The sequence below is a fragment of the Phytophthora cinnamomi genome, assembly GCF_018691715.1.
Source record: "Phytophthora cinnamomi strain GKB4 chromosome Unknown Contig50, whole genome shotgun sequence".
In the NCBI taxonomy this organism is placed as follows: Eukaryota; Oomycota; class Peronosporomycetes; order Peronosporales; family Peronosporaceae; genus Phytophthora; species Phytophthora cinnamomi.
The window spans coordinates 1,298,618-1,319,896 of record NW_027150983.1 but is presented as its reverse complement, the minus strand read 5'-3'; positions in this window follow the sequence as shown (position 1 = coordinate 1,319,896).

Sequence of the window (21,279 nt, the reverse complement as noted above, 5' to 3'; positions counted from 1 at the left end):
GAGCTTCCGAGTGTTTTGGCGGCATATATTAGTAAAATCAGCCGTAGCAATTCGACGCAATGGCCTGCTGAAAACCTCCGAGCTACACTGTCGTGGCACTACTCAAAACCCGCTATGGTTGAGGGAGGGCATCCAGTGGATTGATGGATCGTTGAACGGCAAGACGATGGAGGATACGAAGCGCGTGGAAACCCAGCCAAAGCGACCATGATTAGTCAAATCATGACGGGGCTGAGTAAGGTCAAGAAACGAGAGCGTGTTCCTGTTCGAGCATCCCCCATGTCACTATCAAAACTGACAACCATGATCAACTATCTCCAGAAAGACACTGTTTCCAATGAGTTGATGTGCGTATGGTTCATGGCTGTTGGGTCGATGTGTTTCTACGGCATGTGCCGTATCAATGCAGTGCTACAGATGAAACGGGGTGACATCCAGTTGGGTCTAGAGCGTGTTTCATCTACGAATCCGTCCGTCACGGTGCGCTATGGAAGCTTTACTATTCGGGACCGTAAAACTGATCACGATCCTCAAGGTAGCAGGACATACAGTCTTCATTTTCTCCCCAAGAACGAAAAAGCTGCTGAAGCCCTGACGTACGTGCAACGGTGGATTGAATTTGCGTCAGATAGCCTAAATCACTCTTGGAGTCGTGGCGAGGTCGTGTTTCCATCCCTAACACGAGTTCCCAAGCCAGCGTCAAGCGAAGTCGACCGAAGGCTGCTACAACACTCAGCGGTGAGTCATTTAAACGTGTTGGAGTGAAGTGGGGTGCTGCAATGACTGAGAACAACTTTATTCAAATTTTGAATGTGGTGGCTGGAGCCAGTAATATCAATCAGAGTCTGCCCGGCGATGGCATTTGGTTCACATCACAATGTTTCAGACGCGGTGGAGCTCAGTATCGCTTTATGTTTGCGCCTGAAAAGTGACGATGGTCATTGAAAATGGTGAAGTGGTGGGCTGGCTGGGCTCAGAAAGAACGAAATGAAACTGTCTTACGGTACCTCCTGGATGATGTACTTTAATCGCGAAGAAAGTCAGCTGGGTGACTCGCTGGCACCCGATGTCATCAACCACACCAAAGAGATGTTTATCGACGCATCTCGGCACCATGAATCTTCTGTAACCAGCCGCCTCGCGTCAGTTGAGGGCAAAGTCAACAACTCCGTGACTACATCAGATCAAGTGACGATGACAAAAGACTGTTTAAAAACACCGCTACGAGAAGTCCTGGCAGAGGTGGCAGTTAACGGTGGCAACGACTTTTCCCGTTCCCAAGGTGTGTCCGAAGCGGAGATACCGAAGACAACCACTGCACTGACATCAGAGTTTCCAGAGGCCAAATCGTGGAGGGACTACGTAACACAATACTGGACAAGCGACCCCTCTCGTCACCAATATAGAGCATGTGTTGATATGCTCCCACACGAGGCCAAGATGTACAAGTCACGACTGTCCAAAATGAAGATGATTGCCGAATATATCCGCTCCAACTACGACAATGCTATGAACAAGTTCGAAGACAGCTTCAAGGTCATTATTGAGGGAAAGCTGAGCGTCAACAAGATTTGTACCCTAATCAGGTTGAAACGTACACAAACAACGTCGCAGAAAAGTGTACAATCAACTTAAACACAGTAAAATACAGGTGTTACATGGAATACTGGTGCACGACAGCATGCTTGTCATCATTCCAAACTCCATACAGACTCTACAGTCTGCCACACTTGACGATTCATACCCGTTTCAGTATTGCATACAAACACACAAGTCTGCCACACTTGACGATTCATACCAGTTTAGTATTGTATACAAACACACAAGTCTCCCACACTTGACGTTTTATATTAATTTCAGGATGCAATACAAAGACCAAATCTGTTGGTAGCACTTGAAATTTACAAGGTTTTGTGCTTAACTGTATTATTGTGGCAGCTCTCGGAAGTTTGGGAAAACATCGATGTCAATGTCCACGAAGTGGAGGCGACTAATCACGTGGGGGGTATGCTCACCACTATCCAGTAGATCGCGATTGGCCCTTGCACACATTGGGCACAGGACCGATTTCTTCGTATACGCGTCACACCCCTCCGGCTTTCCTCCAAACTACTTGCATAGCGACACGTATAATGAAATACGTGCTCGCAGTATGTCCCTTCCGATCGTAGTCCTCGGCGACCTGGCGTCGGCTGTCAACACACGGAACATATCGGTGGTGGTGTACGATGCGCACGGCGACCTTGAACGTCGACTTGGCAAGCTGGGCACTTGGGATGTTCGCACAGCCATCTTTTAAGGCAAGTATGATCAAAGTTCACACACAACGTGCAGTGTTTGCAGGACACCCAACCAACTCCCCTTCCAGGATCGTTTCGCAGCACATCGCACACTCCTTGATGTTGTCAGCTTCGCTTGCACGCTGCAATACATCGTTTCCTGAATTGTCGGAGTGGCTTCCTGAATTTTCAGAATTCGCTTCGGGGATGGCTGTTTCACCATGGCGGACTTCACTGTCAGACGTCAAGTCGATAACGTCTTCAACGGTCAAGTCCGCTTCACTTGGAGCCAAAGCTTGGTCAGCGGCTGGAGTCGCCGAGACCGTCGGCTCTCGTTCTTGCAGTCTGCGTTGCTCCACGCGGCGTCGTTCACGTGCCCGACGGTGCGACTGGACATCTGCCTCGACTCGTTGCCGAGCGAGGGCTTCGCGATACCCTGCTTGAGCAAACCTGCTACAGCGTTGGGTGTGTTGGTGGCGAGCCATCCCTTGTGTTCCTCCTCCAACAGGAAGACCACACCGATCGCATGGGGTGAGATCGACTTGGCGACAGTTACGTTGATGACGTAGCAGGCTGTCCCGACGGCTGAAAGGATAGCCGCATGTGTCACAAGTAAACGCCCCGACTTGCGCCTGCATCTGTTTATATAGAAAAGCGTCAGTTTATGACATATGAATGTGATTGGCTAATATGACGCACGGTTGGAGGTTGCTTGGGTTACTGGAAGTGGTTGCCTCGGTGAAGAAAGCTCAGGACGGAAAATTCGATAATGAGAGCAAGATTTTTCTGCGACCGTTCGTTTCCGGACGCCACTGGGGCAACTATCACACTCCCAGGAGGTCAAACAGTTGTTGTAACCCTAGGCGCGATGGTTGACAGGCTACCCCGTCACAGAAGCTTATCCGTATCCGCAGTGGCAATTTAGCGTGGTCCACTCCTATTAATAAACCTAATCTCCAAAAAGTTGTTCCAACCAAAAAAAGTCCTACTTCTTAATCTCCTTCTCCCCTGCGTCGTGTATTAGATGAGCTGTCCACCTCATAACAATGCAAGATGAGGATACCCAAAAGAACCTGTGAAAACGGGAAAGGTTTGCTCTTGCTCTCGGGGGCGATTTTATCCTGCAATAGCGATTTTGACAGTTGCGCAACATCCTTTTTTTACATAAAAAATCGAAGAAAACTGAATGAAAGCACGCTTAACATACTTGTCAGGAACTATTTCAGGAGAATACCCAAGGAGGAGGGAGAAGCGTTTGGGGCTGGGGGAGGGAATTCAGAACTGCTGGCTGCTCTCCAACCAAAGCCCCCTGCAGCCATACACGTGGCTCGAGCCCCAAATATTACTACCCCTTCTAATTTGGTCTAATTCTAGTCCACTGTCATAATCCGTAACACTCACCCTTTCATACTGGGATAAGCCTTCATATATGCGACATCCTCGGGTCTTGTCTATTCTTGGTGCCGTTTTTATGTCCTGTGCATTATTCTCGTCCTTGGAGCACACTGTCGATTTAAGATTGGATCCTGCACCTCGCAACTTGCAAAGTTGCGCCGCTCTGCTATCTTCGCACGCCCATCTTTCTCCTGTCGCTCCGGCTTTGCGTGTGGGATCCGTTCGTCGGATTGCTATGGCTAGAGTTGCGTCGGTCGGTGTGCGCGCGAATGTCGTCGTTAGACCCAGCTTTGTTTCGAACACGCTCGCCGCCAAGCTGTTGCTGCCGCAACTATCGCCGCTGCTGCTGCTGAACGCCGGTACGCCATGTGGTCCATCACTAATCAGCGCGGTGTCTCGGGCTCCTACGAATATCAAGTTGTGTGGACGGGTTATAACGCTCAGTTAGCCCCACAGAATGGTTACTCACCGAGCGGTCCAAGTTCAGTGAGGCGATCCAGCTCGTTGACGGCTGGAAGGACTCGGGCCACCGGGTCAACTTAACACGTTTCTGTCGCTACCGCGACATCCCGCTATCCATCGATTAAGACGACCGGAGCCTATGTGACTTCGTACCTCTCGCTGCCACTGCAAGCGGGCTGGGCTTGCTGTACTGGTCTTGTCCGTCCTTGATTGACACTTTCGTGCCGGTATGAATCGTCCGCCGCATGGTTCGACGAAAGCGGTATGACCGATCTTGTTGTGGTTCATCAAATGATCCAATCGGCGGCCAGCTCGACATGGCAACCCACAACTTGACGAGAGCACGCTGCATCGCAACCTGCACAGGCACAGCGTAATCGGACCCAATACCACAGCTCACCCGTTGGCGATGGATTTAGCTGTCGGCGTGTATGGCTGCGCTAGTTACCACCCGTATCCTTTGCGTCTCGACCACTGCTTCCTGTTGGAGGTCACCGCTGATGGGTATTTCGCGTCCGATGCTGATATTTACCACGAGGATCTGCTCGAGTATGGCGTGTCCTCGGTCGCTGGGTTCCTCTTCGTTCACCGCGTGGTAATTCGGGAATGAGGAGGTGGTACTTGAGACTCAAACTTAGGTGTATTTACACATATTTTGACTTGAATTTTGTATGCTTTGTCTTCTTGTGAACCGTTGCTTTAACCGTGAACCGTGAACCGTGTTGTCGACACTCCGGATTAACACCATTATGTGTAGGGTACACCACTGTCTCGACACTTTATAATAGTTTATCTTCCTTTCGTTGATTTGTGACGGGTCCGTTGAGATACTCTGTCTTCCTTGGATGCTACGCGCTGACGCCTGTTCGATCACTTAGGTGTGTTGGCTTCGAACGCTTGTATTAAGCCGGTAACTTGATACAGGTTTTCAAGCGTCTCCCGCGTATCCTTCTCCTCACCCACTCGCCGAATCAGGTACTGCACGGTTCCTTTGCACATGCACCGGTCGATGACAGCTTCTACGATCTGTCCGACTTTACCGTCGTGCAAAATTTCAGCTTGGGGTTGCGAAAGGCGAGACAGCGACTCGTATGGCTGCATTGGCCTAGTGATAAAGACTGGGTGGGGCTTGAGTCCAGGCGGTAAGTTGAGCTCGTACGCTTGTCGATGGACCTTGCGTACAACAGAGTACGGTCCGATCCGCTTTGAGCCGAACTTCCGCGGGTTTTGAAAGGCCGTGTGTTCGGTGTCGAGGTTCTTGGTGCTCAAGTAAACACAATTGGCGACGCTGGACACTTGCTCCACTCGCCCTCGGTCGTAGATGTTGGCTATGCGAGCTTGGACGTCTTCGAGAACGTCTTGACACGGGTGGACTGAAGCTTGACGTTCCGCAAACTGCACGCCATATCTTCGGTTTTGGAATTTGCTACGGTTCCAACAAGCCTGGTGTCTTCGTAAACCGCGGTTTGTTCCTCACAGTCAGCAACGCACTTCTTGATCGTCCGAACCATTCATGGCCAGTATCAATCGGCTCGTATCTTCAAGTACGTAAGGTCGGTACCTGGGTTCCCGCCGTAGTTGGAATCATGTGCTTCGGTGACGATGCGATGGTCTAGCGCCATAACATTAGGAATAACGATGCATGGTTTCTCATCAGTTGACCCTTAAAACCAAATCAGTTTTTTCCTTGAAGTACGCTTTACGGTTTTGATGATACGCCACGTGGTTCGGTCGATTTATCTCGCTACCGTATGGCGTGTCGGATTTCACGGATGGCCTTCTCTTCAGCGTATCCAAATAATGATAGATTTGAACCGATCGCTGGTTGGGTTAATCTCGGCAACACGAAGGTAATAACTCGCAGAAGCTGGGTACGAAAAAATCGTGAAACCCCTTGGTTTCCGGTTTCAGGTCCGGCCTCCGACTCAGTGCATCAGCGATACCATCCTTCGCTCCGGGGAGATACACAACTATGGGTTGGTACTCAGTCACTATATCATACCAGCGAGCGAGACGTCGATTAGCCATCTTCCGCTAAAATATCCCTGTGAGAGACTTGCAATCCGTCTCGACCATCACGGGTCGATCCATGCAGTATATTCGGAATACTGCCAACGCATTAATGATCGCGAGTAGCTCTTGTTGTTGGATAGGATATTTCAATTCCGATGACTTTATCTTCCGGCTAGCATATGTGATTGGACGCTCTATTCCACCGACGACTTGGAAAAGCATACCACCCACCGCGAACTGCCTGCAGCGGTTCGCAGATGCATTTGCTTGGTAAAGTCCGGTAGATGTAACACTGGCGTGATTGATAGCCGTAGTTTCAACGCTTTGAAGGTTTTGCGCTGTAAGTTGTTCATAGTAATCTTACAGTTCCGCTGGTTCTTCTTCAATAGTAGAAACAGTTGGACTGTCTGCTCCGCATATTGCTCACAGAACCGCTGATCATATCCTGTCAGGCCAAGGAAACGGTGAATTGCTCTCGGCCAATCTCGAATTGGCTGGACCGTATCAGTGTCGATGCGAACACCACTCCGACCAGTGAAATCTCCATGGCACGAAACCTCCTCGGCACAGAAGACACACTTGGATAGCTTGACGTACAACTTGTTCTTCTTCAAACCTCCAAATCATCTCGAAGCGCGCGCAGATGTTCATCAATAGTTCTCGGTTTCGTGAAAACGTAGAATCGTGAAGCACTGAGTCATTAATCGGACTGCACTTCCTGCAGGGAGTCGAAGTTTCAATCGCCGAGGCTCCATCTGCGACGTCCTTCTTGAAGCATCGACACTCCCAAGTCGATATCAGGTTGTACCTCCACAAAGAACGGCATCCCGAAAGCACAATCAAAATTTTCACGAGTGTCGAACAGCACAGCAACACACCGGTAGTTTGGGACGTGTTTCAATCTTCACCAACGTAAGGACAGACTGAATAATCTCGTTGACTCCAAACTTTACCTTGATGGTTCGCTCTGCATCCAGGTTCGCCTTCAGGTGATGCTTTCGGACGAATTCACGTAACACATAAACTGTCGTTGCACCGCAGACCAACGGGAACTTAGTCGCGAACGTCTGCTCTCGTTGACGCAAGTCACCAATGACTGAAATCAACGGCGCTTGATTGTAAACGAGAGGGAAATCGCAAAGCAGATTCAACGTAGCATCGTTTACGGTTTAATCTAGCTCGCTAGCGCTCGCCACGTCCAGTCCCTCTTCTCCTGGCGTGACATCTCGTTCCCATGGTTCTTCTTCAGCTTGTCGCAATCACGCTTGAGATGGCCAGGCTTCTTGCAATAGTAGCACACCAATCCTTCCTACGTCTGCATCGACGGAGCAAAGTGGCCGGGCTTGTACGAGCGGTTGTTGAATGGCTTCTTGTGTTGGAACGTAGTTGACTTCGCTGGTCCGCGGTAACGATTTTCCCGCTCCAACTTGTCACGTCCAGACTTACGCTCGCCTCGAAATGCGACATTTCGAACTTGAGGGCTTGACCCATCACCTCGCTGAGAGCCGTTGGATACTGAAGCTACACATAGGTTTGGGTATCGTGCTTGAGACCGTCGTAGTAATAGATGACTTGGTCAACCTCGCTCATGCTTTCGACGCGGAAAATCACAGATGCGTACTTCCCGTTGTACTTTTCGATACCACCAACTTGACGCAGCTGTCGTAACTTCTGCGCAGGGCCGATTGGTTGTTAGAGGCTTAGAAGTGTGTGGGAGCGTCGCGGGTGAACTGACGCTATGTCTGGTCGTCAGATGGAGTCCTGGATGCCCAGAATAGGAACCATCCGAACGCAGGCGCTTCCATCGCTGTACCAGCGATTGCGGGCAGTGTGGGTTTGCCATCTACTGTGCCGTGGCGGTTGAGGCGACAACGTGTCTCGACTTGGAACAGTACCTTCGTCACCCTTTCCCTTGGACTTGGGCAGACCAGTTGGTACCCGAGGCTTGGTCTCGCCACCTGGTGTGCGCGCGACTAGATTCGAAGTTTGAAGTGCCACGATCTGGGTGCGTAGCTGGGACAGCAGCGCCTCCGTCTCGGCCGGGTTTCCTCCCTCCGTAGGTGGGTCGTCTTGAGGCTGTTTGCTTGTCGTGTGTGGGGGGGGGGGGGTATGATCGCTTGGGTCTAGACCAGCCAATGCTACCAATATTTCGGGATAAGACCCAATGAGGAGGGATAAGCGCTTGGGGGCTGGCGGAGAGAATCCAGAACGGCTGGCTTCTCTCCGAACCAAAGCTCTTGCAGCCATGGCATGAGGCTTGGATATGGCTTGAGATATTTGTACGTGCACCAGTGGCCGATAGCGTTAGAAAGATTGAGTGTTAGGTTGGTTTTCGTATTAGTTAGTGGTAGAAAGGGCGCTAGGCGTATTCGGATAACGGTATTGGTTATCGTGGGGTTTCCTCTTTCGGGGATCTTTTGTGTCTCTAGCTATGCGGAGAAGGGCAATGATACGAAACAAGTTGCTCTATCTATTCAATGTTATCGCGATAAAAAATTGCTGAATGAGACGAACTGGATTTACCTGAAGTTAAGCAAGCTGAATCCCACAGACTCAGCAGGAAAATACACAGACTTCACTCGGTAAATTCCTCAGAACAGTCTTTACTTGCATCATAAAGTACTACCTAGCAAACTAGCTGCCGCTGTGTCATTGCCACCGACACAAGACGTAAATTTTGCATGGGTGGTTAGCTGTTGCCAAAACGACAGCACGAAGCCCTTCTCATGATGCCGATACGCGCCCAATCCCGAGACTCTGCGTAAAGCTGACGACCGCAGCAGCACGATCCTCTGCTCCCTCGTTCTGCAACTGCGCTCATTCCTGCTTTCCCATCGCCAAACACAAGCCAAGTCAGGGTCAAATCCCACACGCGATGGAGGCGGCCACCTCCCCCATTGTTCGACGGAAGGACCTCCCACCCACCCGAAAGACACTATATGGTGTGGAGTGTCGCTGCGGTCGCATCCCAGAGCTCCAGGGCTCGTGTATGAGGAAGCGTAAGGTTAGCTTGACTTGAAGAGTCGACGAGTATAATTTAAATCAAATAACGACACCAAGTAGCGATTTCAGGTTAAAATGAGAACTGTATTGTTTCTGAATGGATCTTCATTCTAAATGTATAAGCCCAAATGACAGGTACTTGCTAACGACTGGTTGGCAGAGCCTTGTCGGCATGTACGTCGCTGATTGGTAGAAAGATGCTGCTTCCTACCAATAAGGTATTTTTGTGTGTGATCCACTCTCTGAGGTGACCCCTTTCAATGGTAGCCACTGGTGTACATCGTACCAAGGTGCGGAAGTATCTAATCTTTTAACAAATACCTGCCCGCTAGAACCACAATTCACTGCAGTCACTTGTGCGTGCAACCCCGTTACACCGTCGACAAAATCCTTGTCAGCGACTACGTCTTCAGGCTATATGGCATATGTCATGGCAGCAGCCCGCCCTTCTATGTATGTGAAGACCCGCACCCCAAAAATACCGCCGACTTCTTAACATACAGCGAGCATCATGCCGTTTTCTGGCAACTCTCCCATCGCGTCGCGTTGGACCACGAGTTCCTGCATTGAAGAAACATTGTCCACGGCGGCCTCCGTCGTTCGAATACCCTGGTGGGCACGAACAACACGGTCAGACTTTGGATTTAGTTCTGTCCGCACGTTGTCGGTGGGTCTACGCGCAGATTCAGCCGAATCAACCGCGGAAGCTTTCTGCTGGAAGCCCAAACAGCTGCTCGTGATAGCACGCTTTGTCGCACAGCGATCCGAGTCCGACAGGGGATGGCGATGATTGTACTCTGAATTAGTCGCTACATGTAATACCGTTGGGTCTGTCTCGAAGTATCAATCGAAAAACCAATCGGTTGGGATATCCCTCAAATCCTTTCGCCACAATTTCCAAATCGGACCCTAGGCTGAAGAAACCAAATCCAACGCCAGCTTTTAGCGCCACACTCTCTGACGCCGATATCCGCGCTATCCTGGAGGACTGGAAGGACATCGAACCAGAGTATGTCGAGCTCTTTGTGTCGAGCGGCATAAGCGGAACTCTAATCATCCTGTAACGCAGCGGATTCCAGTGCTTTGAGGCAAACCATTTGCTCTTGCTGTGTTCCGACCCCGACAACTACAAGGCTTCACTGGCTTATAGTGCTGGGGATGTACTACTTCTGAACGTACGCGAACTCCCTTTTGCTCTACTCCCGGGGGTTCAGCGGTACTACCCCTGTATTCCCTCCTTGCGGTCCGTGAACCTCTCTTCACGACCTTGGTGAACCAAGCCCCATCAATACATTTTTTAAGTGTTAGCGATTCAAGGGTGTTCGACTCGGTCTAGGCCGCGGACTCCGCGTCAAAGATGGGGATGTCATACTCCAATATGGACGCTCCCAACCAAACCCAACTGGGCAGCTTTCGCGCACCTGAATATCGCCGTAGCCAGGTTCCGCCTCCAACACCATCCTCGCAACATCAGCAGCAACTTCACCTACAACAACAACTTCAGCAGCAGCAACTCCAACAACAGCAGCAGCAGGTACTGCTCCATCTCCAACAATTCCAACTCCAGCAGCAGCAGCAACGAGAGCTGCCCCACTTGACGCAATCGCCTTCGCCGCAGCCTACAAGATCTCGCTCTGCTCGCGCAATCGAGAACGAGCGCCCGTTCATTGATGTAGATGCCTTGCGCAGACAAGCAGAGGATCAAACCGGGTTACTTCCCTACATCATGAAACGCCTAAAGCGGAAAAATGTGTGGCACTTTGCTCGCCTAGTACGGAAGGAGGAGTGCTGGCAAATTTTTCCCGAAATGACCCTACCAACGAGCATTCGGAGCTAGCTTATTGTTTATTGTGTGATCTTACTATGAAATTTCGAGCTGGAAAATGCAAAATGCCGCAGCACATTGAAGCACGGCACCCCGATGACCTTGCAGCTTACACCGCACAAACAGTTCGGCGAGAACGTGGTGAAGGAGAGTCTATTATTCGCAACCTCGACGACGCATTTGCCGCAGTTGAGGACCCACGTAAAAAACGCAAGCTGCGTGTAATATCCGCGAAGGAGCAGAAGCGAGTCAACGAGCTTCTTGCTGAGTGGGCTGCTCGTCAATTCAGACCGTTGATCATCGTGGAGGACGCTGTTGTCGTCGCGTTTATTAGGTTCATTACTGACGATTTAGGTGGGGTTACGTTGACGCTCCCAAAACGAGCAAGGTTGAGGCAGGAGATCATCGTGTTGGCGGAGGAATACCGCAGGCGCGTTCGGAAAGACATTGGAACAGTTTGCGAGTATTATTCGATCACTGTCGACATCTAGACAGCAAGGAATGCAAAGAGCTACATTTCGCACATCATACATTACGTAGATCAAAATTTTACTCCCAAGAATTGGACACTGGAAGTCCTTGCGTTTCCTGGTATCCACACAGGGAATGCGACTGCAGCCGCTATAACTCGTATATTAGCGAATTGGGCATTGCCGAAGGGTTTGTGTGTGATGCTTCTTCGAGACAGTGGATCCAATATGGTCTCTGCCGGTAACCAGCTTGGCATCAAGCACATGGCATGTATAGCACACAGCCTTCATCTTGTAGTTGCTGGTGCTCTAGTCAAGAAGGCAAAGAGGAGTGGGAACTCCGACAAACCTGCGTGGACTAATGAAGTTGCTGCTGAAAGCGTAGAAGCAATTGTAAAACGTGACGAAGAGGCAGTATTATCAAGCTAGGATCGAGGCAGCATCGAAGTGCTGCAAGAGCTCGCAATTGACGAGATGGAACAGTTTCTGGACGACGCAGTTGCGGGCCTCCGTCGCAATGGTATGAACACAATGCGGAAAATTGTGCAGCATTTTCGTACGTTAGCAGTTTACTTTCGCAACTCTCCGAAAGGAATCAACAGGTTGGAGAATATTCAGGTTCAACACTGCAATGTTAAGCCTAACCAAGTTCTCAGACCCTTGGTTGACTGCCCCACCCGTTGGAACAGCTGCTGGGGAATGTTGCAGCGACTAATATCTCTTGAAGGTGCGTTCATAATTTTTTTGCCTACCTGAGGAAACCCAAAGGCCGCACAGAATTCAAAGACATGGTGAAGAAGCTTCGACGGCCGAAACCTGAAGAATGGTTTGCTATCAAGTGTCTCCAGGTGCTTCTGGGTCCATTTGCAGTTGCGTCTAATACACTCAGCGGTCAGGCACATCCTACAGCGCCGCTTGTCTTGTCTGTACTATCTGGTATACGAAAACAATTAGAGAGAACTGACCTCTTTGATGCTCTTGCCGCGGAAGCTGGGGACCAAAATTATGTCTTTGAAGCCAAGCGGATGGTGAACGAATGTCGAGAAGCTATGCTGATGTTGTATACGAAGCGGTTCCAAGCGTTGGAGGAGAGTGAGCTGAAATGGGTTGCGTTTTTGGATCCGCGAGTAGCAAAACGAATGTCACATCTGAGCCCGGCGGACACTCCAGGTGCATGCAAGGAAGTCGTGAAAGCAATGGCGGCATTGGCACGAGTCAATTTGCCGAGTGAAGATCGCGAACATTCCGCCCCAGTCCCTGTTCAAGCAGAGCAGCGAGTGCGCAATTATATGTACGATCACATGTTTGGCCCTGACATCGTTCCCGCTCGGTCCACGAATCTGGAAGAAGACTGCAAGAATGAGTTCACACGCTACCTGGGCGCTGTCACGACTGCGAAGAGTGCCACAATTTCCTTCGACTGGTGGCGAGTCAATCCTGGTAACTACCCTAATTTGAGCCGGCTTGCGAGAAAGTGGCTCGGAACTGTGGCAACGACATTTCCGTCGGAACGCGCGTTCTCCACGAGCGGGAATATTGTGACAGTCAAGCGCAGTAGTCTACCACCAACCTTAGCGAGAGACCTCGTATTCATAGCTGAAAACTGGCGTGTCGGTCACCAGTAAGAAAGCACGCTGGCAAATACATGTGCATGCTCTCAATAAACCCTTCTTAATTCTATAGCTATCGGCTACCCCGCCGTGGCCCAGCCTTGTGCCGCACATGAAGCTGAACACGTCCGACTTGTAGAACCGGAACGCCTTCTGTTAGACGTCGATAGCCACCGACCCGAGCTGCTGCACCACGGTCACCATAAGCGCGCGTTCGCTCTGCGGGTTCATGTCCTAGAAGCCCTTGACCTGGAGCACTTGCGGCAAGACCTGCGCTTTTGGTCTAGTTCTCTTCCTTGCAAATGCCGCCGTGCTCCGCAATCCAAGGACATGCGACCTCCATCGTAATCGCAGTCGCCAAGTTCCTGCTTCGAGACACTCGGCAACTTGCCGGTCACCACGATGGCGGTGCCGTCCACCGCGCCCGTGCACGAACCACACATGCCCTGTTCTTGATGGGCGCGCCCCGCCTTTCCTTCATAGTCCACGCCGTCTGACACTTCCCGCTTTGGAGGCCATCCACGCGCTAGGCCAGATACTGCTCCGGCCCCTCGGGCAGTACTAGTCACGTAATTTTGCACTTGAACTCGGCGAACGACATTTTCGAGAGCTCGTTGTACTCCAGCGTGTCCTCAATCGACACGTTCGCGGCGATGTGCTCGGTGATATCCATGTCGTTGGCGATGTGGCTCTCCAGGCTGCTCGCAAGCACGAGCGCATCCGACAGCGTCACGCCGTGGTCAGTCATCCAGACCGAGAACTTCTGCTGGGGCTTGCGCGGCGACTTGAGAACATCCGCGAGCGTCAGGCTAGCGCAATTGCTGTTATTGGGAGTTTCTGCCTGGCAACACGAGTCAGTGTGCGGGGCTTGCATGCCACCATGCGTGCTCCATGTCCTCGCCAGCCCTAACCTTCTTTCGGTCTCAAGACTAACCGTTGGGCTTCGGCAGGTAGTCCATCGTGGCGATCAGGCCAAGGGTGGTGGAACACGGCGAGCCTTAACGTCTGGCGTACGCAGCTAGTGTTCGGGCCATTTTTGCGGACGAAACAAGCAGCACCACCGGCACCATTTACTGCCGATTCGATTGTGTGTATGTTACACAAATTTTCGTAGCATACTTACTTCAAGTATAGTCGTAAATGGAGGTTCACGAAGGTTCAGGGTGGTGTAAACGCTGTCCTACCCCCCCCCCCCCCCCCGCATAACGTACTGGTCATAGACTAGCCGTTCAGCGGTACGTCCCCAGCACTACTAGCTTATATGGAGAGTGGAAACTACGCCCTGTCCGTTGGAACCCCTGATCGGCGTGCATGACCGGGGGACAAGCAGAAGGAACCGCTTTGGCTCATTTGTCCACACGTGTGAGAACGCGGCGCATCGTTTTGCTCTAGGTCGATTCATCGCCGAGGGCTTTCCAGCTGTGGTGGTCAAGACGAATGGACGAAGTATGGAGTGTTTCATCCACCGGAAGCGGAGGTGTTTGGCGACGTGTGCCTTGCCCTGGTGAACTCAGAGCAGTTTGCTCGAAAGGCTACGAGATACCACGCATACATTGAGCCAACGTATAGCGGTTGTGCTGTAGCTGCTCGGGGCCGTACCGCTGCAACTCGGGGTTGCACCTACGCTAGGGTTCGTACTGGTGCTTGTGGCGGTGTTTGGTACTCGACGATGGAGGTCAGGATCCCGACGACCTTATTCAGGTACGCAAAAAAGGCTTTGGACGTGATGAAGGCGTAGTATAGAACTCTGTTCCGCCTTCTGCTTTATGCCCGACGCGTCCAGTCCGTAGCGCTCCGAGAATTTGCGAAACAGAATACCTACGACCGCAAACGGCTGTTAAAACAGCCGAGAACAGCGAGAGCTACAAGGCATGGGGACGGTCTGTTCATCTCCCTTCCTAGCATGGCGCTGGTGTTGCTTGAGCGAGTACCTGAGCTTCAGGCTCTTCTTGAAGAATGAGACTGGTTCCTTGCTCTTCGTTAACAGTACGTCCAGCCACGGCACGTCGGCGAACATATCCATCACAAGAAGATCCAGCACATGCGACACGCACCCATGGAAAAAGATCTTGGAATGAGTATCCAGCCGCTCCAGGCACGGCGATTGGTTGACCAATTGTCAGTAACGATAGCTGCGTTGTCGCGTTGGCGGCGCGCTCGATAACATTGGACAAATAATCGATGTCTTAGTCGTCACCTCCCGTGTAACGGGGCTCGATGAAAAAAGTCTTACCGCCAGGGCAGGTATTGTAGTTGATCACCGACAGCCCATTCACGTTCATCCTTGTATCCGTCACCAACGAGCTGACTTGGTGCACCAAAGCCGCTCTAAGGCGGTACATATGGAGTCCTGGACGCACGAGGCGAATAGAGGACCACATAACCCATGTTGCGAGGGGATCTTCGTAGCAGGATTCATCACTTGCACAACCGGACAGCACAACATGTGGCTTGTCTTGTAGAAAGGCATACCGGTCGTATAGATTCATATTGCAACCCATCGAATCGACTGTACGTCACAACAGGCAAGGCAGACGGGAAGTAGCTGACCACAACACTTTGACGAGCTCGCTTGGAGCACTTGAAGTTGAAGTGGGCATTGACCCTCCCGACTTGGGCCAATCCCAATGTGTAGATGTGCCACTCGCACTTGAGGCAGTAGACGATCCCGTCCTTGGTGATGCCAACGCTGTTCCAAACGAGGTCGCGAGGGCGATCAAACGTTTTGGAAGCATTTACCGAGTCCATTGCAAAATAAGTAGTGAGAATCGCTACGATGGGAAGCGGTCCGCGGCGCGAGGTCTTCCGTTCATGATTTTGCCAGTTAGTCCTTAATTTTAGTGGCTTTTCGTTATCGTTTGTAAACCCTATGTTATATGAACTTAATCTGGAACAGTCTTTCTGTCAACTACTGAACCAATATATGGGGATCCATATGGACCATTCGGAGGTCGGTACGGCAAAAGCAGGAATGGAGTATGATTGGCCTGAAACGGAACTTGAAATTGCACTCAACGGATTGGTTAGGTGTGGAGGTCGAGAGCAATCATTGGGCAAGAAGTATGTCTAGTATTTGAATGAATGTTTCGCATTGTTTCTTGTGAAACCTCCGGTGTTCTGGGCGTTGTTCCATTCAAAATTCCTCTTTAGACGGGGACAACTGTTTGAATAATTCAAATTGTATCGATTCAGTTGGTTAGTACTGCCGTCCGATCTGTCAGCATTGTTAGCTTCATGTTGAATTTGCCTGTCGACATGTTAGCTCGTGGCGCTTGGCTATACTCAGAAACAATTGTCGTAATTTTGGGGTGCATGTAGCGTAATAGTACCAGTTAGCCATTGTCAAACTCCATAGGTACCACGCTCGTGCACGTTGCTCGTGCACGTTTTCCAAGTTTCAAGAGACCGAAATCACTCCTAGTCGGACGCACGAAGGAACCGGGTCTCACTAGCTTTGGTGATATTTGAATGAGACAACGGCAAACAAAATGTTGCTAACGCGCCTTTGAGAGTTATCGAGATAATCGGCTTTAAAGTTGACCGACTGAAAATCGTACGTAAGCGACGTTTTGAGAAACGGGCCTTTTGGCAAATTCAAAAATTTGAACTGGGTATATCGACGCTCTCACTTGCAGGTCGCAGATCATTCTTGGACACGCTTTCAAAGAAAGATGCAGACCCACCCACCGCACGCCTCCTCGTCGCCGCCGTCTCCAGCTGCTGGCACTGCGCCTTCCGCCCCTGCCCGGAATGACACAGGCGACGACCAGTTGCCGGATCACCAACAGCCCCGCGGTGTTGCTGCAGGCTCAGCGAAAAAGAGGCGACGAATCGCCACGTGAAGACCAAGCCTACTCTACGAACAGTGGTGGGGGTGCGGAGGGCGAGTATAGCTCCAGTGAGGAGCGTGACGACAGTGGCGATGAAGACTTCTCGCTGGAATCAAGTGACGGGGGCAGCAATGAAGAGGCGTTGACGGCAGAGAGCGTACCGAGCACGGCAGAATCGGAGGAGGACTTAAGTAACTTTTTTTTCGACACTGATCTCAACACTCAGGTGACAGTGATTATTCAGTCGGACCAGTACGAGAATCATTGCCTGCGACGCAAGGCGAAGGAGTTAGAGTCTCTGCTGTGCTCGCTGTCACAGATGTCCAAGCAAGAGAAGAATACTAGCCTGTACACTCTCCTGGCGGTGCCCATGAAGTGCCAGTCGACCGCAAGCGAGGAAGCGGCGACCGCGATGTGGCGAAGCGGCTACATATATATTGCACATCATGGGGGCCCTCCTGGACGGGGCCGGATTTTTTATTTTAATTTCGGCAACGATCCATTCTATGACAGTTTGACTTGGTTTTATGCATTTGATGGCTGCGTTTAATACTAGTTGGATGGAATGTAAGCAACACGTTTTGAGGCGAAGTGGAATATGTATTAGAAAATTCCACTACCCTATAAGTGCTGTGCATGCTTTTTTTTTTACTTCCCCATCGTTTTTTAGTTTGTTGTGACACTCCATGCATCTTTGTCTGTGGTTTTTGCTTGTGCTTACGTGCAATTTGATGTCCAAAAGAGATCAATTTGATAAACATTCAAACGCTTAATGGCAAAGTGCGAGATGGACAAGGATTCAGCACTACACCAATAGTCGAGGTGTACGTTGGGAACATTGTTACGCCCCATGCGGACGGAATTGTTGATGACCCTCGACAACTCCTAGGCTTCCCACGTGGAAATCGCTTCATGTTCCTCGTACTCAATTTCCCAAAATCGCTTGCCTCCTCTCCTGAAAGGTGGTTTAATTTTACCAATGAAGTTCCTTTCAACATCCCGCCTACCTTCGTCATTGTATGTCCATGCATTTAACCCTTTCGCGAGCACCAATTCTATTTGGGTTGTAGTCGACCGATTGACGCAACGTTCTCACTTTATTCCAACGGTAAAGACTGTCTCAGCTCAAGAAGTAGTGACGCCGTTAATCGATAATATTTGGAGACTTCACGGAATGTCACAAGAACCGTGACACAAAGTTTATATCTGGGTTTTGGAGTCAAGTTTTCGAAGACGTCGGGACCAAACTCAAGATGACGGTAACTTACTGTGCCCAAGGTGATGGACAGATAGAGCGCACCAACCGTACGCTGGAAGAGTATCTACGCTTTTTCGTGTCGACTCGGCAAGACAACTGGAATATACATCTCGCGAACGCGGAGTTTGCCCTCAACTCAGCTGTTGACTCCAGCATCAAGATGTCACCGTTTGAAACAGATCTCGGCTACGTACCAGCCAACCCACTGTCAGCCCTCGCAGCTTCAAGGCGACGAACACTGCATGGCGGATGACAACAAGGCGTCAAGTTTACAGAGTATCAAGCAGCAGTGTTGCGGCAGTGCCAAGAAGCGCTCGAAGACGATCAAGTCTACATGGTACACGTGTCCGACAATCGCCGCAAGGAGCAAGTGTTCAAGGTCGGTGACCGTGTGTACCTAAACACGAAGAACCTCGACAGGGCGCATACGGGATTCGCACACTCCCGCAAGCTCGGTCCCAAGTGGATTGGACCGTACTCCGTTGTACTAACAGTCCACAAGCATGCGTACGAACTAAACCTGCCACCTGAACTCAGGCTCCACCCCGTGTTCAACACCAGTTCACTGACGCTGTATGAGAAGTCCAGTCGACTCTCGAGACCCAATGAAGTCATTTTACATAACGGTAATGTTGGACAACTTGTCGAAGCAGTTGTCAGCAAGCGCAAACGTCTGGGGTTGTACAGTATTTCTTTCGGTGGGTGAGCAATGAAGAAGCGACATGGGAACCGTTCGAGAATTTGCACAAAGTTACAGGACTCATTCAAGAATTTGAAGTGCAACAAAAACGACCATGAAACGAAGACGGTAAATCTAAGCTAAATGTTATTTTGGGGTTATTTCCGAAACAAGTCACGCAAACAACAAGTAATTTTATTGGAATTTATGCAAAATCACAGTTTCCGGACCCCGTCATGGTGACGCTTTGGGCCAGTCTTAACCGCGCGCCATGCGTGCCGTGCCTGCCAGAGGGTAGGGTAGTCGATAGTGCCACGCGATCTGGTTCGAACTAGATTGTACGGTGCCATGGCGTGCCATCTCGGTTATTTTTCACCACGCTCGGAAACTTTGCACCACCCTCATTTTCACGGGCCTGTTGATCAATATGCATCCGTACTGGGTGAAACGAATACCCCGCGAGCCACGAAATGAACATTTGTAGTTTGTTGACAGGAGTGAGCGTCTCCGCTGCCCCTGTCCGTCGACTTGATTGCCAAGACTGGGGGCCAGCAACTGGACCAGCTTCTCAAATGATCTGAACGACATCCGATAGTACTGCCGGAACTAGCCCTCGTTCAGCAGTAACTACAAGTGGTGGAGCCAGTTTAAACGCGTTTGCTCCAAGCATGGCTCGCGTCCGTTGTCTTCGACTAACAGCAGTACGAAGGTCATCGCCACGACGAGCTTCACAGCAATCCCTCGATCCATCGCACTGCGCTCGCGAAAACGAGATTGGCACGCACTTGGAAAGACACAGCAGTCGGGGGCCGTAAATTACGCGGTTAAGACCGATCCTTAGAAAAGCTCTACACAGATGAACATCCGACCGACTAGCCAGGGAACTCAGTAATTGCGCAGCGGCTCACGGACAACACCGGCATCGGACGCGAAGCTCCCACGGTCGGTCATCTCGATGCCAAAGCAGTGCGCGAGACGGCGAGGATAGGAGTGGAACCCCGCACAGAGATAAACACCAAGCGGCAGCCCGAGCGACATCAGGTGAGCCGTCGTATTAGTATCACTGACGCTGTTTTCGTGCAGGTTACACGCGAGGGTAACCCCCGATATCTGGTGGTTACCACTCGCTTGAGCCCGACGATTAAGTCACTTCGATAACCGACGAAGAAGAGGCCAAACAACAACAAAAGGCCCCGGATGAGGCAAGTTCACAGTACCAAGGAACTCGTCGACAAGTTCTAGCGATGACCAATCATCCAGGCCAAGCGCCCGTGCAGCGAGGAACTGCGCAGTGAAGCCACAGCGGCCACAATCATCAGCAGCAATCGAGAGCGGAGTCCCGAGCTCACGGCAGTACCTCAGGAAAGTAATACACTCATCGTAGTCCTTCCAGTCATCGACGAGGCGAAGGGCGTCGTTGATATCGCGCGGCTCCGCCAGAAGCTGTTCTTGTGGCTCCCAAGTGCGTGACTTGTACCCGGCGTTTTCTGCCCAGATTACACGGTATTCATGCCAGCCAGGCTCCGTTCGGCGATCAACAATCGCCCACACGATCAACTGTGGTGGCAGGACGATGAGCGAGGACAGCATCAAGTGGAAGGCGGACATTTCGCAACTGGTTGCGTACTTGAATTCGCCGACTCGAGCCAAAATCTCGACGGCGTGTTTCGTCGTGTCATGGCAACTCGAACCGCGAGTTCAATGCGCGGCTAAGACCGGCACGGAGCTGAAGAAAACGAGAAGCTTGAAGATCAAGACCCACTCGACCCAGAAGAATTGGGAATGAGCGTTCGCGAGTGGAGTAGAGCTATGGAGGTCCTCAAGAACACAGAAGCGAGACAAGAACAAAAAAGCAAGGTTGCTGCCAAGAACAAGACGACGATGCTCAGGACGACGAGAATAGTCGATTTGGCGAGCTATTCAGTCTGAAGGGGTGGGGGTGCGTGTATCAAATAGTGTGATAAATCTAGATTAGCGACTTTAATAACACCTGACAGTAGGTAGGCATTATTTAATAGAGGGGCTCTCACGACCAAACATTTGGCTGAGGGCAACTTGGTCGGGGAACGACCTCACTTTGGTATTCCACGCCAGCCCCACACCGCTCACCCTCCGGTCCTTTCCCTTCAGGAAGGCACAATTGGATTCATTGGTGCTGTCACGTACAAGAATGCAGAGGGAGTCCTGGAGCATGCTGACCTGACGAGTCTGTACGTTTCAGTGTTGTCGTTTGGCGTCGAGCTAGTCACGTAAATCAGCGATGATCTCGCAACAGCAGGAAAAATAACACTTCCTGTTGTTGGCTTATGGCCAAGAAAGCCAATTGCAAAGTGAGATAAATCTAGCTCGCGGATGCCTCCGCCTGACATCTCTAGCAGCCCAGGGGGGGGGGGGCTATCCAAGTTATAATAATCCTAGAGTAATCTACAGTACAACCAGGGTCCGGCGTGTTCTT